Source organism: Giraffa tippelskirchi, chromosome 12 (genome assembly GCF_054371585.1).
Source record: "Giraffa tippelskirchi isolate mGirTip1 chromosome 12, T2T-mGirTip1v1.2.pri, whole genome shotgun sequence".
Lineage (NCBI taxonomy): Eukaryota > Metazoa > Chordata > Mammalia > Artiodactyla > Giraffidae > Giraffa > Giraffa tippelskirchi.
In genome coordinates this window covers 105,987,550-106,014,584 of record NC_137286.1, presented here as the reverse complement: position 1 = coordinate 106,014,584, position 27,035 = coordinate 105,987,550, and the positions used below count along the sequence as shown (strand labels likewise).

At 48.5% G+C, this 27,035-nt stretch overlaps 1 long non-coding RNA gene across 3 annotated transcripts in view; it reads left to right on the top strand.

Annotated features, from left to right (window-relative positions):
* LOC145529185 (uncharacterized) overlaps positions 1-27,035 on the top strand; it is a 162,099-nt gene that overhangs the window by 5,053 nt on the left and 130,011 nt on the right. For 2 of the 3 annotated variants that reach the window (XR_014070992.1, XR_014070993.1), the window contains one exon: positions 770-860. This is a non-coding gene — a long non-coding RNA (uncharacterized LOC145529185). Of the gene's footprint in view, positions 1-769; positions 861-1,802; positions 2,350-27,035 lie in introns of those variants that run through there. The other variant, XR_014070994.1, reaches the window with a different exon arrangement.

Genomic DNA, 27,035 nt, shown 5'->3' with positions numbered 1-27,035 from the left:
CTATTATTTATTATTAATCTGTATCTATCATCAGTATCTATCTTTTATCTGTTATTGATCTTTATCATCTATATATACCTATTTTCTATCATTTATTATTTATTATAGATCTATATCAGTCTATCGTCTATTATCTGTCTATGAAATAAGAATAAAAGAACAGTTTGGGGCAGCTAGTAAGAGTTCTAGGAACATTGTCTTCTGAAAAGAAGGTCAGTGAGGCTGAGGAGTCCAAGTGTCTCAGCCTACCCAGGAAGAACCAGTCTTCCTTAAAGACTTCTCCTTAAATTTAACCCTTTTATGGATCCCAGCAGGAAATATGTGGAGACTCATAAAGAACAGATTTCCCCAGTCACCCACATGTTGTTTAGATGCACATTCTGCCTGGGACATTGGCTTTTTAATATAAAAACAGATTAACACAAGCAGAGATTAATACAAGTTGTGTTAATCAAATAAGTATTTCTTATTAAGAATTTATTTTCTCAATTGAATTTGGTTATAAAATACTTACAGAGAAGTACAGTCACAAATATAACATTTTGCCCTATCTTTAAAAAAAATTATCTATTTTTAATTTAAGGCTTATTGCTTTACAATATTGTGTTGGTTTCTGCCACACATCAACGTGAATCAGCCACAGGTATACATATGCCCTCTCCCTCTTTTGCCCTAACTTTTAAAAAGAAAATAAAAATAGAGGCAGAGTTGAGTGCCCTCCATGGTGCTGGCCCTGCCTCTGGCTGTAATTTCTCACCTTCCTTCACAGGTAATCATTATCCTGAAGCAGGCATGTACTGTTTACATCTGTGCTTTAGCACCTTCACTGCAAAGTAAATTCCTCTTTTCATCTCTACCATGTAAGTATGTATCAAATTAAAATAATATATGGTATTTTGGAGGGTATTTAAAAATCATACAAATAGTATCCTACTGTACAGCTTATGTTTTGCACCATTTTGCCTCTCATAATTGTGTATCTGAGACCTAGTCCTGTGGATACATGTAAAGCTAGTTAATTCATTTTAAATGCTCTTCATCCTGCCACTGTATGAATGAGTCAGAATTTATTTATACATTCCCAATTGATTTTCCACTCTATCAAGGTATACTTAAATTGTTTCCAGTATTTTCTCTGGTAAAATGATGCACAGAACTTTGCTGTCTGTGTCCCCTTGTGCAACGTGCTTGTCACTCCTCTGGGGTGTGTCCTGGCCTGGGGTTGGTGCCCGCTCTGACTTTCTGAGGTGTTGCTGGCTACTGTTCAGTGTGGCTGCACCCGTGGAAACTCCTGGCCAGTCCCCCACCACGGGGAGTGGGTCTTTCTGTTCCATAATCCAGGCCTCATGAGGTGTTTCCAGACTTCAGATGTTTGCTTATCTTATGAATGTGAAGTTGTGTTTTGCTTCATTGTTCATTTTCCTGATTACTAGTGATGTGACATATATATTACAGATATTTTTCTGACAATTTAGATTCCTTCTTCTGGGCATTGTCTGTTGATATCTTTGCCTGTTTTTATTTTCTCTTTTGATTTCTTATTTGCTCATGGGGGATATTTATATATTATGCATCCTAAGCCTTTCTTGGAAACCTGTATTGTAAGTTATCTTCACTCTGTGTGATTTACTAGAGGACAAATCAAGCAGTTTGTGGAAGAAAGATCTTTAGGTTCATCAGGAGACTTGGGCTTTTGTTCTGATTTGGCTGCCAGCTTGCTATTTGACCTTGGAGGGTCACTTAATTTTCCTGGACCTCATCTTCCTTATCTGTGAAGTGATAAGTGATATCTTTGATTCCAGAACCTCAAATCTCTTCTAGACACACAATCACATCAGAGTTAGAGCAAAATTAAATGGAGAGAAAGTTTTATCCAAATCAAGGGAAATATATGCCTCCTGGAATATTTGAGAACAGACTCAAGTTTTGCTGCTTAAAGAACATAGACAACTGGGATTATGTGGATGAAGTTGGCTAGCATCGGGATAACTCTTCAGTGTTCAAGAAGACTTCCACATATGTGATTTTGTTCATGAACCTGACTTGTAGGTTCTTGTTTGCATCATCAAATGTGTCATCACGTCTCAGGTTCCAGGCTGGGCACCATGTCTGTCTGCTCTGCTGTGGGATGGTGGTGTCTTGGATTAGGCCACACTTGGAGGACTCTGAGTACCCATGTGCTGAATGACTGAGAGGTGAGTGACCGGCTCAGCAGTGTTAGTCAAGAGCTCCCGGCTCGTCTTTCTGGGGAGGTTCCTAAGAATATCCCACATCTCCCCTCTTGGGTGTCAGCATTCTCTGCAGTTTTGTGTCTTCTACAATAAAAGGATAACATTGATTTTCTTAAGATGACTTTGTGTCTGTAGAGTCTGAATTAATGAGTTTTATTTTGACTCAAAGTGGGAATTGTTTTAATTTGTTGATTCTTTTATATTTTGTCAAGGGCATGACTGTGATCATAATGATTAACAAGATCACTAACTTTTCTTCCCTTTGGCCCTAAAAAGCAGCTGGAGATATACCCTCTCTTTGCTGAGAGTATCTGTCTTGTAGCATAGCTGTGACAGTGAGCTTCATGGTAGGAGTGTGAGTATGAGTTTATCTCGTCTCCTCTCAGCTGCTTTGGTGTCATACCTGGACCAGAAGCCACCTGGCACTGCCATCATGGTTTGTGCGGCTGCAACCATGAGGCTGTTGGCTCCTCCAGCACCGGGGCTTGCTAGACATGCTCCGTGTCCCTGTCCCTGTGGTGGAGCCTGGGGCTGTCAGTTGGGTGACACATCCTGTTGCTCCGTATGAGGTGCTCAGGGCAGGGCCAGAGTTAGTAGGGGAGTGAGCACCCCTCACTCGTGCAGAACCCCTGACCTCTCTGCCTCACCCCAAGGAGCCCTGGGGCAGGTGCCCTGGAATCACAAGACGTGCCTGCCTCGCTGGCTGAGAGAACTCAGTTTTCCCCAGAAAGGAGAGAAAGGTGCTTTTCCTTTCTTATTTCTAGACTCCCTTTCCTTCGGGTGTTTTGCACAAGAAGACTCTGCTGGTCATGCTGAGGAGACGCCTTACAGGATCGGGAGCGGGTCCTCGGCTGCTTCACAAACAGCCGTGACTGGGTTAGCGGGTCAGGGACGAGCCCTGAGGAGCGATTTATAAACCACCACACCTGGAGGAACCATCTGGATGTTGAATATGAGGGGCACAGCCCACCTCCCTTGGGGTTCTGTCACTTCTGCGAAAACTGGGGTTTTCCAGTTTGGTGGACCCTCATGGACCTGATACTTCACATTTAGCCCTTTTCTAGGCATTTGGGGGAGAATGAAGCATTGTCCTCATTTTCAGAGAATTCAGCACTTTCTGCAAAAGATGCTTGAAAAAACTTAGTAGTAATGCCAGGCCTTGCCTTTTTACACTGTTCATGGGATTCTCGAGGCAAGAATGCTACAGTGGTTTGCCATTTCCTCCTCCAATGGAACGTGTTTCGTCAGAACTCTCTATTATGACCTGTCTGTCTTGGGTGGCCCTGCACACCATGGCTCATAGCTTCATTGAGTTATACAAGCCCCTTGACTATGACAAGACTGTGATCCATGAGGGCGAGAAGTATCAACCACCTCAGATATGCAGATGATACCACACTAATGGCAGGAAGTGAAGAGGAACTAAAGAGTGTCTTGATGAGGGTAAAAGAGGAGAGTGAAAAAGTTGGTTTAAAACTCAGCATTCAAAAAACTTAAGATCATGGCATCCAGTCCCATCACTTCATGGCAAATAGATGGGGAAAAAGTGGAAACAGTGGCAGATTTTCTTTTCTTGGGCTCCAGAATCACTGTGGATGGTGACTGCAACCATGAAATTAAAAGATACTTGCCCCTTGGAAGGAAACCTATGACATACCTAGACAGTGTATTAAAAAGCAGAAACATCACTTTGGTGACAGAGGTCCATATAGTGAAAGCTGTGGTTTTTCCAGTAGTCATGTATGGATGTGAGAGTTGGACCATAAAGAATGCTGAATGCCAAAGAATTGATTGTAGTGCTGGAGAAGACTCTTGAGAGTCCGTTGGACTGCAAGGAGATCAAACCAGTCAGTCCTAAAGGAAATTAACCCTGAATATTCATTGGAAGGACTGATGCTGAAGCTGAAACTCCAGTACTTTGGCCACCTAATGTGAAGAGCCAGCTCTTTAGAAAAGACCCTGATGCTGGGAAAGATTGAAGGCAGGAGGAGAAGGGGACAACAGAGGATGAGATGGCTGGATGGGATCACTGACTCAATGAACAGGAGTTTGAGCAAGCTCTGGGAGACTAGTGAAGAACAGGGAGGCCTGGTGTGCTGCAGTCCTTGGGGTCACAAAGAGTCACACACGACTTAGCAACTAAACAACAACCACCACCAGCCCTAGATAAGAACTTCTTATTGATTTTTCAGACAGTTTTTCAGAAAGAGCAACCTGGAGGAGGGGAAAGGGTGTGCCAGGTGGGAGAAGGGTATGAGCAGGTGTGGAGGTGGATGCGGGCATTGCCCAGGGATCTGGGGGGAGAGGGAGAGAAGAAACAGGGGAGAGGGCATGGGGGAGAGGGTGGAGGCCAGCTTCTCTGGAGAAGCCCTGGTCCTGGGGCCAGAACACATGGACTCCCCTTGGGCCTGGCTCGCCACTTTCTTGCTCTGTGACTCTGGATGGTGGACTGTCCCATATGGGCCTGGCTCCCTTCTCTGTGAGGCTGCGGCAGGCACTGTACCCCAGGGTGGTCCAAGGATGAGAGGAGGGGCTGTGCTAGTGCCCTCAGGAGGCTCCTGACCCAGGATGCAGGGCCCTCGGTGTGTGAGGTGCTGTCCTGGGAAGGAGGTGGGGCTGGGAAGGGTGCAGACTGCAGACCCCAGGAGAGCTGGGCTGTACCTCGGGCCTGAGGATCATTTCTGTCTGGAATTCTGCTTTTAAAGGGCTCCTCCACCTTCCTTCTGTTAGCTGATTTTAAAGGCGGTCTCTCCTTTTGTGAACAGTTAGCTCCCTCTGGTCCACCTCAGCCTTTGTTTCTGGGGGGGTCACCACATTCCCCACCTCCCCACCCTGCATCCCTTCACTGTCCCGTCTGTGTCACCTGTGGGGACCCAGGAATGCAGCGGGCGCCTGCACTCGAGGGACTCACCAGATGGCTGTAGCAACACTTGGCTTCTCCTCGTCCGTTTTTAGAGCCTTCTGTCTCAATGGAATGAGAAACAGTAAAAATAGCCCAAGCAGGCGCTTCAGAGGTATCTTAAATTATTCTCCGCTCGTCTTTCTTCCTATGGTGTGAGTATCTTTAGCTTCTGAGGGACAGAGAAAAGAAAAGAAAATTCCTGGCGGCCGTGAGTGCTATTTCTACCCAGGGGTACGTTGTATTTCTGCAGAAATAGCTTGGGGGCTGGGAGCCTGTGCTAGTGGAGAGCCAGCTCTTCTGCCCCTCAGTGCATCAGCAGAGGGGGTGCGCCTCCTCTGAAGCAGCCACATCCCGCCCCTGAACTCCCCCACCCCCACATTGGCTTATAGAGAAGCGGCCCAAGGGATCAGGCTCAGGCCTGTGACAGACAGGAGCCAGAGGGGCACACCTGCGGTGACAGGTCCTCGAGAGGGGACACCTTCTGTGTGGCCATGCTGGTCTGCTGCATGGGGATGTCCCCATCCAGCAGCACCTACCTTTGGCCATGTGAGCCTGGCAGGAGTCTGAGGTTGCCCCTCTGTTTTCTTACGAAAATGCTTCCTCCTGTTGTCCGGTGTTGGTGCTCTGGGACAACAGAACCTAGAATATCAGCTCAGCAGAGTGAGTGAAGTCCTTTCTGATGAATGTGTGTGAGTCTTTCTGTAGGGTGGAGGACGACCGGGTGTGGGGTGGGCCTGCAGTCACCCACAGGCTGACAGGGGCAGGCCTGGCCTCTGACTCAGGAGTGGGGGGCAGCCAGCCTGCATCCTGGAGCCTGGACAAGGCCCCCCCCTACCCCCCCCCAGGCTCCTTGGTGTGCATGGCTGTCCATTAGGACAGCGGCCTATGTTCATCATCTGGGGGTTTACCTCTCTGCTTCTTCGCTCCTGGGTCACTCCCAGTTGGGGTGGAGCTGGGGGAGACCATGGCTGGGGACTGCCCCCAGCCTCTGTGTTTTTACACACATAGCAGGAGCCATGCAATGCCATTTGGCTTCACAATTCCTTATTCAGGATGAAAGGTTCTATAAAGGATGGAAGAGGAGCAGACAGTCTACAGTTTCAAGCAGAACAGAGATTGGTTCTGAAGGGGAATGTGTCCCAGCGGAGGTCGAGAAAGTGTTCAGGAGCCGGAGGGCGTGGTGGGCTTCCTGGAGGAGGGGCTCCTTAGGGGGCGGGGCCGGCTGTGCAGGAAGGGGAATGGGGGCCCTGGGAGGAGCGAGTCCAGGGAAGGGGGTGAAAGGAAGCCCATGGGGACAGGAGGGACTGGTCACGCTCACGGGTGGGCTGGCTTCCTGTTGTCACCAGGCAGGAGAGTGTCGGCTGTGATCTCCTAGCAGTCGGTATCCAGTCCAGAGCCTTGACACCCACCCTACTGAGGCCACCTCGGCCTCCATCCCCTCCTGACCCAGGGTCAGGGGGAGATGGGCCTTCCCAAGCCCAGCTCTGCTCTAGTGCTTCCGGATTCCAGAGGACAGTGGTCCTCTCGGCAGGGGGGAGGTCCGTCTAGTGGTCTGCTCAGGGGTCCGTCCAGCAGTCTAGGCCAGCAGCCCAGAGTCTGCACTGCAGGGGCTGGACAGGAGGGAGGTTGGGCTGGTGGGTGCTTAGAGACGGTGGATGTGGGGGTGGCGGGAAGGGAGGGTGACCAGGGTGGTATTGCAAGCCTGGCTGCCTGGGGAGGTGGTGGTGCTGACAGAGAGCAGACGGTCAGAGAAGGAGCCAGTTTTGTTAGAGGATGGACCTGGCCTCAGACATGCTGCCTCGGGCCCAGGTTGTCACAGGGTGGTCTGGGAGGACAGTCAGTCTGGAGGGAAGTCTGGGGTATCTGTGTGCAAGGCATGTTGGGGCTCAGTGGGGTGAGGGCAGAGTGGGAGGGGCAGGGTGGAGATGTGGGGAGAAGGGGGACCCTCAACGGAGTCAGGTGCTCCCTCCAAGTGTCTTGGGGTTCAGAGAAGATGAGACCCCCAAAGGGTCCCAGATGGTTTTTTTCCTTTTAGATGTGGGGTTCCTTCAGTTCCTTGACTGAAACTCAAGGAAACCCAAGAGAGGAGAGAGAGAGGAAACCAGCACGTGAGCCGTGGGCAAAGGCAGGTGAATGGTTTGTCCTCATGGTACTGTCTCCTGACATCTCGGGGTCCCGATGTCCCTGGTGGTGATGAAAGCCTCCACTCGGGTATTCCTCACCAAGAGCAGACTTGATGAGGTTTAGAGGTAGCCTCAACTTTGCCCCAGATGGACAGGGCTGGGCTCAGCACCATCTGGGGTCAGGGGTCAGGTACTGGAAACAATGAGAGGAGAAAGCCCCCAAGTCAGCAGAGCCCTGCCCTGGGCTGCTGGTAACAGAGGTGAGGGCCGCTCTGCCTTTGCTCTGTGGCGGGTGGTAACCGGGGCGGGGGCGAGGCAGGGAGCCTCCCTGGGCTGCGGTGCCAGAGTGGGACCCACTGGGGTTGCTGGGCTGACGCCCTGGGCTTGGGTTTCGGGGGTGGGGACCTCCGGCGGGCCGGTTGGCAGGCAGCCCAGGTTCTGGAATGTGCGCTCTGCCTGGTGGGCTCACAGCTTGGCATCAGGTTCCTCCAGGACTGCAGGGAACAAAAGGCAAGTGGCTCCAGGGCTAATTAGCTGGTGAAAGCCCTGGGGTGGGGACTGGGGGCCTAGGCGCGCTCCCCTGCCTCTGGGGAGCCTGCTTGAACACTCTCAGGGTGGGGGTCCTGCAGGCCAAATGGTGCAGCTAGGATCGGAGTCGGGGGAGGACGTGCGACTCGGCCCACGGAGTGGCCAGCAGTGACCCGGGTCCAGGAGAGGGCCCTGGGCGCCTGTCTTGCTGTCCTGGCCCCTGACCTACGGGGTCACAGGGGTTTTGCAGAGACAGCCCCCCACCCCGCGCCGATGGCCAGCCGCATTTGGGCTGAGGCCCGGCCGTGACTTCACGTCTTGTGGGAGAGAGGCTCTGTGCGTGCCGTGTGCTGTCCTGTGTTTAATATTCCCGTGGGGGCGGGCTGAGACGAGGGCCAGGCTGTGGAAGGCTGCAGGGCTCCTGGGACACCAGCCAAATTCTTGGGGGAACGTGTGTCTGGATTTAGTGGAGTCTTAGGTTCGAGAGAGTCAAAAGGTCTTGAATATTTGGTGGGAAAAATAAGAGTGATTTTTCATTCAAAATCATCCAACTCAGGGCAACTCAGATTTACATGATTAAGAATGCTGTTTATTTAACAAAAGTATTTACAACAGGAATCTTCTAATAAGAAGTCTTTCTCAAAGACTGTGAAACCTAAGAAGGTGTTTAACTTACAGCTTTTAAGGTGTTCATCTCGTTTAGAAAGCAAGGCCTTCCTTCTTCTGGCCGAAGTCCCTGGGAGAAGCTCTCAAAGTGGATAAAGGGACGTGTTTGCTAATCAGGTTTTAACACAAAACCCAACTCTCTCCTGGGCACAGCCCCATTGCACCTGTTCCCAATTCACTATTTCCTCTCTCAGCGGCTCCCTCAAGATTCAAGATGTAGGACCAACTCTAGAGGCCTCCGTAGGGGTTCACGGAGGAAATAGATGTGGAAAATATTCTCCTCAAAAGTTCTCCAAAACTGCTCCCAAATTGGTTGAAGGTGATGATTGTTTTTCTAAAAGGATGAAAGAATCAGTGCTTATTAGTGCATCTGGGAAGGTTTGCTGGTGGCAGAAACTGGCTGTTCAGGGTGGTCACTGAGCAGCCCCTGGCCTGGGAGGGTCTCTGGCCTCCCCTGCCAGCCCCCGCCCCCAGGCAGCTGGTTCTGCTTTTTGACCAGACCCCTGGGGATGTGTCAGGACAGAGCCTGGGAACAAGCAGGCACCCCTGAGTGGAGAGTCTGAGTCTCTCTTTGTTCTGTCGTGAGTATTCTCCACATACCCCCAACTCCGTCTCCTCGGCTGCTAATCCACGCCGAGGTCCTGGACCACCCTTGGGACACCTCGAGTTTTCTCTGTGAAGCATGTGAGGTGATTTGACAGCTGGAGACCTTCCTGTTAACAGCCATTATAATAAAACATTCCCTCAAACCAAATTCGACAATTATTAACATGTTTAAACAGAAAACGATGTTTACTAAGGCATTCTTCCTGGGCTTAACATATCCTGTGAGGAGGGCGGGGTGGGGGAGTGGGGTTAGTGGAAACCTCGGCTCTACCTGTGGTTCAAGGTAAAGTCAGAGCCACTGGTTTTGGTGAGCAGTACAGAGACCCTTTGACACGTGCCATGGGTAGTGACAGCCATCTCACTGGGGCACTCAGATCCCAAATTCCCCCCCACCTGGCCCCTGCCCTGCGGCTCTGGCAGGCCAGCTCTGCTCAGGAGGCGAGACCCGGGGATGGGCAAGAGGGGTAGGGCCCAGGGCCAGGCCCCGATCTGCTGCCCCAGGGCACCCTGGTGCCCACACAGCCAGGGCAGTGCTTGCTCACTGCCTCATAGCAGCAGTTTAACTTGTATGGGGCTCAGACGTCTGAATTATTTAAGGCTGTGAACATTCCTGGTGAAGTTGTGGGTGCTGCGCGTGGTGAGGCGAGCCCTGCTTTCCTTGTCATGAGGTACACATGCGGAGGCCCAGGCCTCCCAGCCTCCGCGGAGTCTCGCAGCAGCTGGATGGGTGGGGGGTGGGCCTGGGCTGCTGCGCTAGGCGAGGGAGTGACAGACTGCGTCTCACCTCCAGGGCTCACGGGCCAACAGCCTCCACACGTTTACACACACAGTGCCACTATTTACTTCTTTAACAAAAGGAAAAGAAGCGTGTGTAGACGCGGCGTGGGGAGCAGAGGAAGGGGGCACCCCCCTCCTCCTGAGACCACGGGTCGCGGCCCTGTCTGAGGATAGTCTCTGGGCGACAAGTGTTCACCCTATGCCGGGCCCCATTCTAAGGGCTGTACACGTGCCTGTTCACTTAATCTCCACACCAGCAGGTGTATCACACTGCTTTGCAGTGAGGAAGCTGAGGCCTGAGAGGTGGCGACTTGTGTGGCTGGCATGCAGTGGGGGTGGGGGCAGGGGTGATGGGCAGGTGGTGCAGCTCAGAGCGGGGTGCTCACCGGGGAAGGGGCGAAGGAATGGTCCAGGAGGAAGGAATGGTCCCTGTGCAGCCCGGGGTGTGGGCACTGGACACGCCTGCCTCCAGGAAGGCCTCTTCACAGGGCTTTTGCAAGACGGCCCAGGGCGGGCTCCTGACGTCAGGCCCTGGGGAGCTCACTGCTCCTCTGCGTGATGGCTGTGGAATTTTGAGCACAGAGGTGAAACAGACAGAACGTGACATCTCACACTTCACAGCGCAGCACTCAGCATGGAGTGCCTCCACTCTGTGCTCCCATCGCTGCCCCCACCTCCAGAACTTCTATCCCTTCCCAAACTGGCACTCTGACCCCATGAGACAGGAGTTCCCCACGTGCCCCTCCCCAGCCCTTGGCATGCCAGTTCTATGCGCCTGACTGCTCCGGGGCCTTGTGTAAAGTGGAATCACACTGTGTGTGTCACTTTGTGTCTAGCTCAGTCCACACGCCGTGATGTCTCCATGTTTGTGCGACATGTCGTAGCCGCTGGCAGAGTCCCCTTCCTTTCTCCGGCTGAGTGATGTTCCGCCTTCATCTCTCTGTGGATGCGTGGTTGCTTCCACCTCCTGGCGCTGCGAGTTGAAGGACTTTAGGTTAGGAAGTGATGTGTCAGGTCTACATTTGCCGGGCACAGAAGTGCCAAGCAGACAAAGCCGAGGCCGCGTCTGTCTCACATTCCCTGTTTTGAGCGACTTTGCAGGAATGTCTGTCAAAGGTAGAAAGTAATCTTACATCTTAGAATTGAAGTAAGGGATTAAACGAGCAAGGAATGAGATAAAATGACGTATGAGGAAACACATACAAGCCGTAAAGCACGGCACGAATACCGGCTCTTACCCTCATCGTTGTCTCTGTTTCTGGGCAAACTGCTCCTTGAACTCAGAATCCAGTCATTACGACAGCTTCATTACGACATAGTTCCCTCCTCACAGCTCTGCAAACCCAGATTTCCTGCAGCTGTCTCCACGCTCAGGTGAGGGTATGTGAGATGTCTGAAGTTCACTTTGCACAGACAAAGCTCTTTTTCCAGTGTAAAGGCACCTATGTGTCTCATGTGGCTCTGTGTCCTAGCTCACCTTAGGATTGTGCTTGAGTGGAGAAAGATTAGAATCTCTGACCGCATTAAAATACTTCATTGTGAAAAACTTAAGACAGAGCCGGGGAGTGAAGAGGAGCATGAGCACTGGCGAGCCCGTCAACCTACTCCATAGTGACTATGCTCTGCCGCTTTGCCCACACTGTCCTTTTATACAGGTAAAGAAATATCTGGAGTGATATTCCATTTTACTCCTGCCCACTCCAGACTGCATCTCTAAGAACTATGGACATTTCTTCTGTGATGTGAGGCCAGTGTTAGAATTAGTAATACTGATTTACTTGCACAACTAAATTACCCTGATTGAAAAATTGTTCCCCGATGCTTGGTTGTTCCCATGGGGCTGCGGGTCTCGGCTCAGTAGGCTGTGGCAAAACATGAGAGCCAGGCTGGTGTGAACAGCATACAGCTGCTTCTCACAGCTCTGGAGGCTGGGAGCTCCACGGTCAAGGTGCTGACCGATTAGGGATCTAGTGAGACCCTTCCCCTGGCTGGCAGATGGCCGCCTTCTTGCCGTGGCCTCACGTGACAGAGAGAGGGCTCTGGTCCCCAGCTCGTCTTATAAGAGCACCAGTGCCATCATGGGGCCCTGCCCTCATCATCTCATCTAAACCCAGCCACCTACCAAAGGCCCGCCTCCAAATGCCGTGACGCTGCGGTTTGGGGTTCAGCTTGTGAATGGGGCGGGACACAGACATCCAGCCCGGAGCACCCATACCCTCTCACACACTGCACTTGTTTGTAACGTCCATTGAGTCTTTGCACACAGAGCAGACCACGCTCCTCATGAACTCCCTCAGAACCTGGGCCGGCTGCCCACAGTGTCCCCTGTTCTGACCTTATCCTCTGGCTCCATGTTCAGCCCTTGAACCTGCCCTCTCAGTGCTGCGTTCCCTGCAGGTGGAGGTTGGCTCTGGAGGGCCGGTTTTGTTCAGGCTCACCATGTGCGGCAGGAATGTGTCCCAGGTGCTCTGCTCACCTGTGCCTGGAGCCCCGACACCTGCTCGTCCCAGCTCACTGCTGCTGAGGGTCATGATGGGCTCTGAGTCGTCTTTCAAATACGCCATCAAAGTTATGGTTCTTCTTATTCAGAATTGAGACAATTAATTGTAAAATGTTTACAACATATAGATAAGCAAAAGAAATAAAAGCAGCTTAACATCCTAGCCCTTGATAGCTGCCGTTGAAGTTTTGATGTGGAATCTTCTAGTATTTCTTCATCTTATGTATAATTACATTATAACCACATCTTCCCACTTACTGTGAATAGCTTTTGATGTCATGAAATATTCTTTTACTGTGTCATTGGCTGTCTAGTCCTCGAATACTAGAATCACTAATTAACGCACCACTTTTGCACAAGTTGTGAGCATCTCAAATCCCCTGTCCAGAATGCTCATTTGGATTTGGCCCCAGAGCTCTTGGAGAGCACAGACCATTGCCTGTCTGCTTCCCGGAATGACTGTTGTCTCTTCTGGGGCAAGGTGGGGTGGGGGGACGTGGAGGGTTGTGGTGATGGGGGACGTGGAGGGTTGGGGTGATGGGGGACGTGGAGGGTTGGGGTGCTGGGGCAGGGTGGGGGCTTGGGGTGATGAGGGCAGGGTGAGGGGTGCCGTGGGGGGAGGGCTGTAGACTGGGCGCCCTCTGAAAGCTTTCTGAGGTGCTGAGAACAATCTTCTGTGTCCTGCCTGACATGCTGCTGGTCCTGTTGTTGGGACCTGCCCCACAGTGATGGCCGATTCCCTGTACTCAGCCCTGTACTCACTCCCGCAGTGTCTCCCGGGAGCTTCTTGGAGCCGCAGGCCCTCCCAGATGGGCTCAACCAGAACTTGCACTTCAACCAGATGCCCCAGGGTGAAGTGGGAGAGTCACTTCCTAAAGCACTTTTACCCAATTATCGCCTGGAAACGCTGGTCCATTTGTGAAAAGAGAGATTCCCGTGGGAAGAGCATGCTAAGTTCAGCTGAGGGTGGAGAAGTGCTTGGTAGGCGGCCCCTGGGCTGTCTCCTTCCCCTGGATGCAGAGGGCCAGTCGGGCCAGGGGCTGGCTTCTGCGGTTCAGGAGAAGCTTAGCAACTGAGTGGCTTCGGCGAGTTAAAAGCAGTCTTGGTTTCCTCCTCGGTGTGATAGAGACTATGTTATTTCCCAGGTATGGTGCAAGGTGCAAATGAGGCAGGAGCACAGTGCCTGGCACGGTGTAAGTGCTCAGTCAGCTGGGCTGGCGATCACAAATGCATGATAACGTGGTGTTGAGAGCGAAGGTTACCTGGTGAACATTGGTTTGGGGAATCCTAGGATGTTGAACTCTTTTCCTCCTACTTTTTCAGCCACCGATCAGTTTTAACAGCTGGTTCCATGTAGAGAACACGACAAAAACTGTTTTGGATTAAACACATCCATGTTAAGCTCAGAGCACAGCCACCCACTATGTACCATATGCTGTCTTATTCTTTAACCAAATGAGGGAAAGAAAAGGAACAGCCCACTTCCCCTCACTCTTTTTAAAAAGGTCTTTTCTTCAGTACAGGCTGAGGCATAAATGTGCTTTGATTCCGGAGAGATTGTGTTTCCCAAGGATCGATACCTTCATCTTTAAGAAGATCTGGCTGGTTCAGTTCTGTTTCATTCCCAAGGGAGTCCCCTTGGGGTATACCCTTGACTGTTTTCTGAAGTCAGTGAGATGGAACCACTACCAGATGCAGTGTGAACTTTTCCAGCCCCTAAAATAAATACTTGTGAACGAAGCTCAGTGGCACGAAGACCACAGTGTCTAAGGGTTAATACACAATGGCGAGTTTCTTACTGATGGACCTCCTGACAGTCACATGTTGGATTCTTGTCCTGGGACTGAACCTGGATGAGTCAGGTGCTCTGGAGTGAAGTGCCCCCAGAGCACCCTCACGTGGGCAGTGCTCTCTGGGGGTCGCTGATTGGCTCCGGTGAAAGGAATCTGTAAACACGCTTACCTGCATGAATATGCAGTCACGTGTCACCGTGTCCTGGTTATTTTGCATCCCTTTAGTTTTCTGCGCTTCCCGGCTCATACTTCAAACTCATCTTCTTACAGCAACATTCCAACTCCTTCCCATGCCATGACTCTCCCCTGCCCCAAAGGAAAGACAGCCCCGTGCTGCTGACCTAAACCCCCGGCTTGCTGACTGTCAGGGCTGCACAGGTCTCGTGACCACAGACCACAGACAGCTGCTTGTTGCCTATGGAGGCATCTGTTGCTCTTCCACCCACTTATCCTTTGAGTGACTATATTTTCAAATTCAGTTTGTGATCTTCATTGTCCCAGCTTGTAGATTCTTAGGAATAACTTTCTCAGACCTCATGAAACAATTGAGGAAGCTGCAGGGCAGCCTTTTCCTGAAACTGAGTGCAGTGAGGGGAGGGCTCCTGCCTGCCTTAAGGGTGGCCCCACGGGGAGGCCCCATCATTGTCTGACTGGCCACTTGGTCTGAGGACCTGGAAGGAGGAATTTCTTTTTTGTAAACATCAGTTCAGTTCAGTTCAGTTCAGTAGCTCAGTCATGTCCAACTCTTTGCGACCCCATGGACTGCAGCACACCAGGCCTCCATGTCCATCACCACTCCTGGAGCTTGCTCAAACTCATGTCCATCGAGTTGGTGATGGCATCCAACCATCTCATCCTCTGTCATCTCCTTCTCCTCCTGCTTTCAATCTTTTCCAGCATCAAGGTCTTTTCCAGTGACTCAGTTCTTCCTATCAGGTGGCCAAAGGTATTGGAGTTTCAGCTTCAGCTTTAGTCCTTCCAGTGAATATTCAGTTCTAATTTCCTTTAGGATGGACTGGTTTGATCTCCTTTCAGGCCAAGGGACTCTCAAGAGTCTTCTTCAACACCACGGTTCAGAAGCATCAATTCTTTGGCACTCAGCTTTCTTTATAGTCCAACTCTCACATCCATACATGACTACTGGAAAAACCATAGCTTTGACTAGATGGACCTTTGTCGGTAATGTCTCTGCTTTTTAATATGCTGCCTAGGTTTGTCATAGCTTTTCTTCCAAGGGGCAAGCATCTTTTAATTTCATGGCTGCAGTCACCATCTGCAGTGATTTTGGAGCCCCCCAAAATAAAGTCTCTCACTGTTTCCATTGTTTCCCTATCTATTTGCCATGAGGTGAGGGACCAGATGCCATGATCTTAGTTTTGTAAATATCACTCAGCTGCAAAAATTTTTGTTTGGGGCATTTATAATGAAAGCCATGAGCTGGGAAATGTCACCATTCTACTGTTAGACAAACAGGATGACTCCAGCTACATCGACGTTCTGTTGCTTGTTAGTAATAACGCCATGCAAATGTGGTTCACCCAAAGGCTGTTTGCACCTTGGGCTCCTTTTTAAAAATTGTAGTAAAACATGAAATTGTACATAGCATGAAATTCACCATTTTAACCATTCTGAAGTGTATAGTCAGTGGTGTTGAGCTCATGCACATTGTCGTGCACGCATCCCCACCCTTGTCTCCAGAACTCTTTTATCTTTCTCACGAGAACCTCTGTCTCCACTAAACACCGCCTCCCTGTCCACTCCACCCTCCTGCCCATGGTGACCACTGTCCTACTCTCTGTCTCTATGAATTTGACTTTCAGGTGCTGCATCATGTGGAATCACACAGTATTCATCCTCTGTGACTGGCTTATTCCACACAGCATTGTGTCTTCAAGGCTCGTCCCTGGTTTGGCCTGTGTCAGGGTTGTCCCTGTCTCTCTAGGGTTGAGCAGCATTCCACCCTGTGTTTATATCGCATCGTGTTTGTCTGTTTGTTGGCTGATGGGCACTTGGGTTGCTTCTACTGTTTGGCTTTTGTGACTAATGCTGCTGTTAACTTGTTTGTGCAGGTATTTGTTTGAATCTCTGCTTTCACCTCTTTTGAATATACACCCAGAGGTGGGTTTTCTGGATTATACAGTAATTCTATTCTATTTTTGAGGAACCTCCATACTGTTTTCCACAAGGCTATACCATTTTATATTCCCACCAGCAGTGCACAAGGGTTCCAGTCTCTTCACATTCTTAATAACTCTTGTTGTTTTCTGCGTTTTTGCTTTAATAGTAGCCATCCGAGTGAGTGTAAAGTTGTATCTCTTGTGGTTTTGATTTGCATTTACCTAAAGATCAGTGAGGTTGAGCATCTTTTCATGAGCTTACTGTCCATTTGCATATCTTCTTCTGAATATATCCTTTGCCCATTTTGGAATCAGGTTGTTGTTGTTAGTTGCTGTTTTGGACCTGAGAGAGTGAGAGCAACTCCATCAGTTTGCCACCCCTCATCTCCTAACCTTTGTGAGTGCAGTGTGGTCTCAGACAGGTACTAAATTCTGTTCTGATGGCAGCGCCAGGTAACAGGACTTGGTATTTTCTGGCAGACCAGTTACTTGGGCTTTACTAGGCAGTGTTACAGGGCTGCAAAGCAGATTGTAGGAAGCCAGGGGGGCCAGTGGATGCCCCCACAAATCAGCATGGAAATCTCTCTGATCAGAAAATCCCCTCTCCCTGGTGTACCAGCCCTCTGGCCCTCTCTTCAGTCTTCAGAGCTCATCTAAGTATTGGGAAGAAAGTTGCTCCTGGAACAAAAACACACTTTGGCACTTAGGGCCTTTCCAGATAAAACTTACATTCTTTTTTTTTCAACATTTCTTTGAAACTGAGGACTTAACATGATTTAGACTTGTGAAAAGCCATGGCTAACATGCACTCTTCTTCCACCGCGACATGGACCTTTACTCCACGCGCTCTCTAAACACAGATAATCACCATGGCAACCACCGTGTTTCACGACTCTCACACATACACTTGCACCTTCCTTAAAGAAACACAGAGCACAACAGTGTAGAATTAGAACAGTAAATCACTGGGATGTTTTTTATTTGTTGTTACATAGTTGTCAGGATCTTGAGAAGAGCTGGACATTGTCATCTGCTATCAATTGTACTTGGGGAAAGTAGCTGTTTGGCTGGGCCCTTTGACACCTTTCCAGAAAGTGGGGTGTTGTTTGTAACGTGCAAGGCATGACCGATGGATGTCCAGATTGTCAGGGTTAGAGACTTTCAAGGCAGAAAGTCTCACTAAGAACGCCAAGTGCTGAACAGTATACATTTCTACACGTCCACTGGGCCAGTCCTCCGCACTTATATCACAGTTACGGTCACTCACATGTTGCTTAGAGTTTGCACAAACATGCTTTTGGGGTAGCATCTAATTTTATCTTTGGTTGTATTTGGAAACATGCCTGACAGTTTTGCTGTGCTTTCAAAAGTCTCTTTCTTGGCGATGTGAACAAGCCTTTTGCTGCCCTGTGAATACTTGGTGAGCAGTCCAGAGTGAAGCCCAGGCGAAGCTTTCTTCAGGAGGTGTCTCCAAGGGTCTTCTGAGTAACTCGGGGCCCTCAAGCCCTGGCGCGGTCAAGGGCCACAAGCTGTGGGCAGGAGCCCCATGTACTCTCAGCAGACCACCTGCCCTGGGTTTTGAACGTCTCACGGTGTTCTGTCCGTGGATGGGAAGAACTGTCCTTTAATAACTGCATATGATGAGAATGGGTTTTCCCTCTCGATAATGAATTGTAGCCCTGATTTCTCCCACATTAAATGCTCTGTCTTTGGAATACAAATGTTTCAATGGGAGAGAAGAAAGGACCCTCTTCTCCTTGATTGTTTTCTTTTAAATTAAAAGTAGTAATAAATCTAACTCAACCCAAATAACTGCTGAACATTTCGTATTAACATAGCGGTGAAGATGAACTTGGGCAGCTGTGATAAATGTCTCTGTGTGCTTAGACTGGACTGCCTCCAAACCCTTCACTCCCACACCAATTTGGAAAGGCCTACCTGAGGTTTTTATATCCTTAGCCTGAAGATTCATTTTTCATTTGTGAGATAGAGCCCCTGCGTTTCAAGGACAGCTATGCTATACTTCTGTAGAAAGTACACAGAGATAATGTTGGAATGAGGAACTTTTTTTTTAACCCAGTGAATATACTATTTGCCTTCCAAACCTATCGCATGTCTGTTTTTCTGTGTTTTCTGTGATTTGATTATAACTCTGTAAGCCTAAGTTCCATGAGGTGAGAAATAAATCAGGTGTCAGTCTCTGTTAAACGTGTACTTACCATGGGGGAGTAGGAACAGCGGAGACATCGTTCAGGCCCTCCCACTGCTGTCCCGTCGGGCAAGATGGCGCATGGAACAATAGTGCAGGACAGACGCTCTGAGCCTGGCTGCCTGAGAGCAGAGTCTCTGCTCTTTGTTCACAGGCCACTAGGCAGGGCTGCCACCTGAACAGGTGCACGAAAAGTGGATAGAATTCGGAGGAAGACCAAGTGATGACATGAGGATTCACATGTTTATGGACTTCTGAAATAATCACTACTTGTTAATTTCTGTGTGAAAGTGCCCTGGATGCTGGATGGTATAAAGAGTTTGTACTCACAGAGTTTCATTTACTTCAGTTGAGAGTGAAGAGAGCACTGGTTGAGAATCGGGTCTTCCTCGAGGCTCCTGTGTGCCGCGAGCCTGTCTGCTTCAGGGACCTGCCGAGAATGCTTGCCTCCTGGAGGGTCCTCCTCCCTGAAGACCTCAGGTCAAACACTGCTTCTTCAGGAGCGCCTCCCCTGACATCTCTGGGGAGGCTATAGCTCAGCCCCTCATTAGCATCCTTAATCCTGGTCCTGCCCTTTCTAGCAGCAGTCACAACTGTCTTTTTATTTTTTTATTGAGGTATAATTGACGCACGGCATTATATTAGTTTCAGGTGTATGGCATAGTGACCCTGTATTTGTACACACTGTGCAATGCTCACAGTAAATCTAGTTAACCATCTGTCACCATGCCCAGTTACAGAATTTGTTTTCTCTCAGTGAGAACTTTTCAGATCTTAGCAACTCTCAAATATGCAGACAGAATTGTTAACTATAGTTGCCATGCTGTACGTCATACCCCAGGACTCGTTTATCTCATAGTTGAAAGCTTGTATCTTTTTACCTTTACCTGTTTTCCCCACCCCCACACCTTGACTGTTATTTGTGTGACTGCATAGTGATCTGTGGACCTCTAAGGACTGGGAGCTCCATGGGGGCAGGTGTTGGGCCCTGTGTCTCTGGTCCTGGGATCCAGTACCTAGAGTGGGGTCTGCTTTCCTCCCTGCCGAGGGCCTGAGCCCTCCTGTCATGCTCTTGGCAGAGCCCCCTTCCGCTTCCGGCTTCTGGAGCTTCCCAGCTGTCCACTCTGCCCTCATTGGCATGCGTTGTTCCTCTGGGCGGGGGTACCTTTGGCTCCTGTCTTCCATCTGGGAAATGATACTCATTCTCCAGACCTGCCCCTATGTCTGCCTCCACCAAGACTCCTCCAGTGGGCTCAGTGGTCCCTCTCCTGTCAGCTGCACCAGGTGGGGCTCCCCACTGGGGTCTTACCACGCTGTCCTGCAGCGCTCACTTCACACATCTGTCTCGCTTGCTGGACCAAGTTCCTGGAGGACGCGGAGCACGCCACTCATGTCATTATCTCTGCTTTGTCTCCATCCTTAAATACAGTGTCTGTCACAATAAATATTTTGAATGAATAAAAATTTCTCTTAGTCATCCATGTCCCAGAAGTTTATTAAAAAAAATTCCCAGGAATGTCAGCTCCTCTTCTGACTAGTCGCTGGGCCCTCAGACACCTGTAAATGATGCGGTCAAGCCCCTTCTAGGGGAAGCCATGGAGATGGGTGTTTTTGTCTGTTCCCTCTTCGCTGAGCCTGGGGACAGCTGTGGAGAGCACATGTGTGCCTGTTCAGGACTCAAGGATGAAGCCCCATTGGCTTTCAGAGCAGGATATCTTGGTGGCCCAGCTGCTGGGTGGGAGCCTTCAAAGCTGGGCAGCCTTCAAAGCCTTCAAAGCTGGGATGCAGGGCGGAGCACCTCCTTGGGGGCAGGCTGGGCGTTGGTGATCTCTCTGGCTCTCACAGTGTCCTGTGGCGGGGAGTCATGCTGCAAGTATGATAGCATTTCCTGTCCAGTTCCATGGGGTTATCTTCTCACTCATCGTGTGTGGGCACATTCTGGATTTCCCTCAAAAAAACTGCTCCACGTGTAGCTATGTATTTGGTGACTTTGAGGGAGCTGGGCAGTTTATTTTTGAGTCTGATGGAAGTATTTTATGATTATCCCGTAGTGTATCTGATGTCGGTTTTGGCTCTTTGTTCCAGTCTGTTGAGACCTTCTGAATCTTGATCCTCTTATGCAACATATTGTATAAGGTCACCTGTTGGCTCGAATATTGTGTTTTCTGTATTTTTTTTTTAACCTGAAATGTCCACCAAGTCAGGCCCATGAACTGACTTAGCATATTGTTGCTATTTAGCATACTGTTGGCAATTCAACAGTTTAGCCTATTGTTGGCAGTTCAGATTGACCTTGCTCTGTTGATTAACAGTCTTTGGCAGTTCAATCATCTAGAAACCTACAAGGCTTTATTTTTATATCTTAATTTTTATCCCCACCCATACAATATATCCAGGCGACTTGGCTAAGCACCTGATTGAGAGGAAGTTCGCCAGTGTCTGCAGCCTTCCTTTCCATACCACCCTGGTGCCTTGGCCAGTGAGTCACAACGGGCCTCATTTGTCGAGTCTCACTTCTGGTGAAACAGTGCTGCTTCCAGTGACTTCCGCCTCCTTTGTGAAAGTGTTTTTCTACCTTCTGTTTAATAACTTACTCAAGAATTTTTCTGGAGGCTGACATAAGCTCTTAAATGATCATTTTTAGCCATTTTTCTTTATCTTTTCCTGTGTTGGGAAGTCAGGACACTTGCCTGTTTCTAAATGTTTCGCACCTCTTCTGTTCTCTCTGAAGTTGAAATACAATGATTCTGTCATCATATTTGCACATTCTTTTAGTGTTTTGAATGTAATCCACTTAGACTTAGAGACTTGAATTCATTTAAATCAGTGGATTATATCTCTTACCGTTGTTGTTCATTTTGGTTTTTAATTCCCTGAAGCATTTTTATTTTGCCCTTTCATTGCTGAGACCCTCTTCCTTTAGGGCTCAGAAACATGCCTGCTTTATTTATCACTGTTTCCACAACCGCTCTTAATAAACACGTATTAGATGATTGCATGAAAGTTGAATTACACATGGACTCTGCTTACTAGACTGGTAACCCCATGAAGACCGTTACGGCATGGATCCTTTGTAATTTTTAGATATCTCCTTTGCCTCAATCATGTATTATTTTTTTTTTTGTTTTTCTATAGTTTTGTTTTTTTACTTCAAAAAATAAATTAGTTCCCCCTGAATTTCTGATAATACCTTAAAATGCAAACTTTACTTTTAAAACCAGCTTATTTTCATTAACAATAATGTTACATGTTCATTTCCAGTAAGAATATTCTCATTAAATATGTTCTCAACGTTTAATAATATTTTCTGTTATAAAATCTGGATCTGTGACCTCAAAAAATTCACCAAAATGATTATAATATGGTTCCAGTCATGTGCCTCCAAGTTGCTGGCAGTCAGTAAGAAATATCATCATAAAATATCACCATAAAATCATATCTCTGTTCAGTCTTATGTAACCTCATTCTTGGCTTATATGAATGCCTATACTTAATGGTTTTTATATAGATGAAGAATGCCACTTTGATTCAGAGTGATTTACAGCCATACCTTCTTTATTAGTACCTTTGTCCTTAAACCAGGGGCAAAATGGAAAACGCAACCATTATAGGTTAAAACTCAGGAGAACCTATACTTAAAATTTGATACTTGTAGCTGAAAAAAGTCCCTGTCTGGGATGTCAGATAAAATAAAAGAAGATCATAAATGTTGATTGTAGTAATAATATTGATGTCTCACCTGCAGAGCATGCCTCGGGTGGGGGAGGGTCAGATGGGGACTAGTCCATGATGAGTCCTACAGCCGCCAACAGTGATACCATTAGGGTCTCCTCTCACCTCATTTCATTAGAAGCAAATACCTGTGCCCTCAAGTGTTGGCTCTACAGCCTTGGGCAGCGGGCAGGGAATGGGTAGAGGCCAGGTAAGTGACACACGGCACCAAGGAGATGAAGAGAAGGGACTGGGAATAAACTGGGAGCACTCTAAATTCCACGTCAAAATAAGAGGATGAGATGGAGAGAAAATCAGGAAGAAGGACACGAGCACAAGAGAGGGGGCGGTTGGCCCTCCGCAGAGGGGTCTCCCTCTCCTTCCCCTTGGCCACCCCTGGACATCGGCGTCTGCCGAAGCTCCGTCCACAGGAGGCAGAAGGCTGGCTGATGCTCTCATCCCCCGCGGGCCCCCTTCCTTGGTTGATGTGGCATTTCAGCGGAGCAAACGTGTCCACCCTGAAGCTGAGGGGATGTCGCTGAGGACGCATCCTGCCGCCCAGACTGGACGGGATCTGGGGATAAGCTGACCTCTGAAGGGCGGGGGCTTCACCAAGCTCTCCCCTCTGGAGCACCTGGTTCCCAGAGCCCGGGGACCAGTTCCTATGATCCTTCTCCTTCTGAATCCCATTGTGTGAAAGGGCAGGGCCGGGGTACTGTCTCCCACGTGGCTGGAGCTGGTGCTCGCCTGGCAGTGAGGTGTCTGAGGTCATTTCCAGGCCAAGTGCCTCCGTTTCCCAGTCAGCCTTCTGCATGTAAACCAGCCTCTGGACCTTGGCTCACCAGCTCGTTGGGGAGCACTGTTCAGGTGTGTGTTTCTTTCCTTAATGCATTAGTGCAATTAAAAAGATACTAATCTATCACTTTTTCCCATTCTTGTGTTATAATATTAATTTAAAATTTAGGCTTTGTTTTATCATTTTTAAAGTGAAAGTTGTTCAGTTGTGTTGGACTGTTTGTGACTGTATGGTCTATACAGTCCATGGGACTCTCCAGGCCAGAATACTGGAGTGGGTAGCCTTTCCCTTCTCCAGGGAATCTTCCCAACCCAGGGATTGAACCCAGATCTCCTGCGTTGCAGGTGGATTCTTTACCAGCTGAGCCACAAGGGAAGCCCAAGAATACTGGAGTGGGTAGCCTATCCCTTCTCCAGCAGATCTTCCCAACCCAGGAATCGAACCGGGGTCTCCTGCATTGCAGGCGGATTCTTTACCAACTGAGCTATCAGAGAAGCCCTTTATCATTTTTAAGGGGTCGTATTCTATTCGAATGGTCATTTCCTCGCCATTTTGGTGGAAGTCAAGCCACCATCAGTCCAAGGTGCTGAAAGTCCAGCCACCTCGTCCATTGCCCCCAGCTTTCGTGTCCAGGTATTGGGAGCCAGCCCTTCTGCTTCTGGGGACATTTCCCACCTGTCTTTGGCTTTCTCAGCCCTCACTGTGCAGGGTCTCCAGCACAAGGCCTCTGGGAAGGAACAGTTGAGGTGGAGCAGGTGAATGGAAGCAAAATTGTGGCAAGTGTGGAGTCAGGAGGTCTCAGAGGGAGATGCCCACTGTCGAAAAGTCTCCTGTTTTGTGGAAACATCCAAACTTGACAAGCCCCTAGAAGTTACACATTCTGAAAACAATATAATGTTGAGTTCTCTTGGGTCAGTTTCAGGTAATTTTCCTATTTGGGTTATGAAAACAGATTCCCATTAGAGCATCTCTGCTCACATTTATCAGAAGAGGAAGCTCATGGAGGATTTTCTCTCCTGTGTATGTGCTCACTTCTGAAAGTAATTATTTGCTGTCTTCGTGTTCAGCTCAAACAACACGCTTCACTAGAAACGTACGTCACACGCAGGCAGTCTCCGTGCCACGTGGGGAGCCCAGATCACTTAGGTTAATCAAAATAACACCCTTTGTGTGTGCCGCTCAATCGCAGAGATCTCTAGTTAACTACACCTTTGGGGCTTCCCTGATAACTCAGCTGGTAAAGAATCCGCTTGCAATGCAGGAGACCCCAGTTCGATTCCTGGGTTGGGAAGATCCCTTGGAAAAGGGAAAGGCTACCCACTCCAGTATTCTGGCCTGGAGAATTCCATGAACTGTATAGGAGCCTCCCCTACCCTTCCCCCCCACTCCGGCACCACAGGTCTGACCGCATCGTTGTTTGGTTTCCTGTGTCGAGTGAAGCGCCTTCCACGTTGAGTTTGGAAGGTGCAGAGTCAAGTCTGTGTATCCAGAGTGCTGTGCAAAAGTAAGCCACCAGCCCCTGGGGACCCCCACATCACACATCTTTCAATAGCACAGTCGTCAAGAGAACCACACCAGCACACGAGACCTCAGGGTCTGGGTGGGTGCACTGCTCACGGATGTTTCCCTGGTGGTGACGGCCTTAAATCACGACTGTTTACAGTTCAGATGTCTTCTCGAGGGACCGTCAGGGAGAAGGCAGGCAGTAGGAGATGGCCGAGTGCCTTTCAGGAGGTGAGGGCTTTCCATGATGGACTGTCTGAGGGATTTCAAAACAGGGATATCCAAAGATTTTTATTACCGAAGTAGAATTAAGCAACGAATTCTTGAGACTCTCCATAAATCAGAAATTACCACCCTCCAACAAAATAAAAATATCTGGCCGAGCTTTGGGGAGTGAAGTATTAATTTATCTAAGTGACATGTTGACTGCAGGGTGCTCTCAGGAGACTTCTCTTCCCGCTTCCAGCTGAGATGTCCGACCGTCCCTCCTTCCTGCCTTTGGAATTTGTAACACGTTGTAAAAGACCCATTCCAATTCTATCACAGGGAATGGAATCCAAGGAGTTCACAGTTACTTCAGCTCTCTAAACTTATAAAAACATGTTAGTGAAAGAAGTACTGTACTTTATGACTAAGAGAGATGTTAAAGTTTCAAAAATTGTAATTACGATGGAAATGTAACAGTTCTCCCAAGTTCTTGTCTCTAATATATATACAACTTCCAGCAAGTTACTTCGGTTCTGTGGGCTTTGTTTCCCTGTGAGATGGAATGTGTTTTTCGAGCTTAAGTGCTAATGCTTCTTTATTTTGATTGTTTATTCAATATCTTAGTTACTTTGACACTGGCTTAAAAAAAAAAGAGCTGAAGGAAATTGAAGAAGTCACCCTGGTCCCTAAACTTTGAATGTTTGTGTTATATCCGTTTTTAATCTGTGAGGCTTTAGGAGAGGTCACGGTAACATATTCCAACCGTGTTTGCTGTCTCTTTGGCATGTGTGCGCGCGTGTGTGAGTGTGTGTAGGTCACTTACAACTGGTAGGAAGTGATACCCTTCATGCACCTGATGGCTTGAAGTGTGTCTTAGAGTCTTTGCTGTTTCAATACAGCTCAGACTGTAAGTTTAATAGGAAATATTTAAAATACATAAATTAATTTAAAAAATGGCTTGGGGTGGTGGTATTTTCAAAATTAATGAATATTATAATTTTAGTCCTATTTTTGTCCAATAAGTAAAATGTCAAGATTGTCAGCTAAGATAAATGGAATTTTCCATCCATATCTTTTGAACAAACATGGCAGCTTGCTGTGGAGGCTAGTGGGCTCCTGGTCTCTAGGGCCCAGGATGGCACTTGACAGGGGATGCAGGGCTGGTCCCAGAGCTCCTCGGTGGTGAGGAGGGAGTCTCAATGACCCCGTTTGGGCAGCAACGTGTAAATCAGGATGAAAGCACTTGTAAACCCAAACATGACAAAGTTCTGATTTCTCTTCATCATTTCTCCTAAGCTTTAAACAATACCAAGCTGTCAAGTCATTTCAGAAATTCCTGTTCTGATGTTTAGGTGTCACTTGCCTCTCTCTTGTTCGGAGAGCCAGGGTCCACGACCGTGGTGGGGGCTGAGTGTGGTCCAGCCCGGCAAGAGGGGATGTCCTTGTGGGCCAGGGTAACCGGGCGAGAGCCCACCCGCTGGGTGTCTCTGCAGGTGGGCAGGTGTGGTAAGCCGGCAGGCAGATGCAGAACCATGTTGGTTCCCGGTGCACACTGCATTTCTCATTTGTACAGCGTTTTTCCACCTAAGGATGTTGATAAGTCAAGGAATGATGCCAATATTTACGAAGTGCACATGTTACGGTATCTATGTACAGAAATGACCCCGGAAGTCTTCAGATGAGGATTACACACATTTGGAAGAATAGTGTCTCTCTTCACCACGTAATAACAGATGATTTGTTCTGCTTCTCCCTTTGCGCAAGCAGAGGTTTTCCAACGTTTAGTTAGTTAAAATGTTCATGCCTTTCACTCCTTCAGCATAAGTTTTATTTTTTTTCGCATAAAATTACGAAGTTATAATGTCCTAATTGTGCAAAGGAAACAACAGCTTGAAACATAGAAACATCTCACTATAAATGACTAAAGTGGTGGGAAATTTGGAAAAAAACCTATTCAATTTCCACCTTAAAAATTATTGTTTAACTTTATGTAGCACAGCTACACAACACAAACATGAATCTTCTAAGGGCCAAATCATGTTTTCTGAGACTAGCTACAGCACAAGTTTCTCATAAAATTATTATGAGGAGTGACCTTAAGTGAATGCCTTGCTAGTTAAATCGGCAAAAATCTTATTTCATAACACAAAAGTTGGTAAGACCTCCACTGTAAATAGCCAGGACAGTGTTTCCAAACTTCTAAATCTAAGATAATTTGAGGCTAATGGGAAGGTGTCCTCCAGAATAGTGTAGGCAGGTTAGAATGTATCTGAGCGCGTTCACTCACAGCAGAGCGTCTCAGCACGCCTACGGACTCACAAGCAGCCTGGTCAGGTCAGTGTCTCAGAGGGCTGGTACTTAAGCTT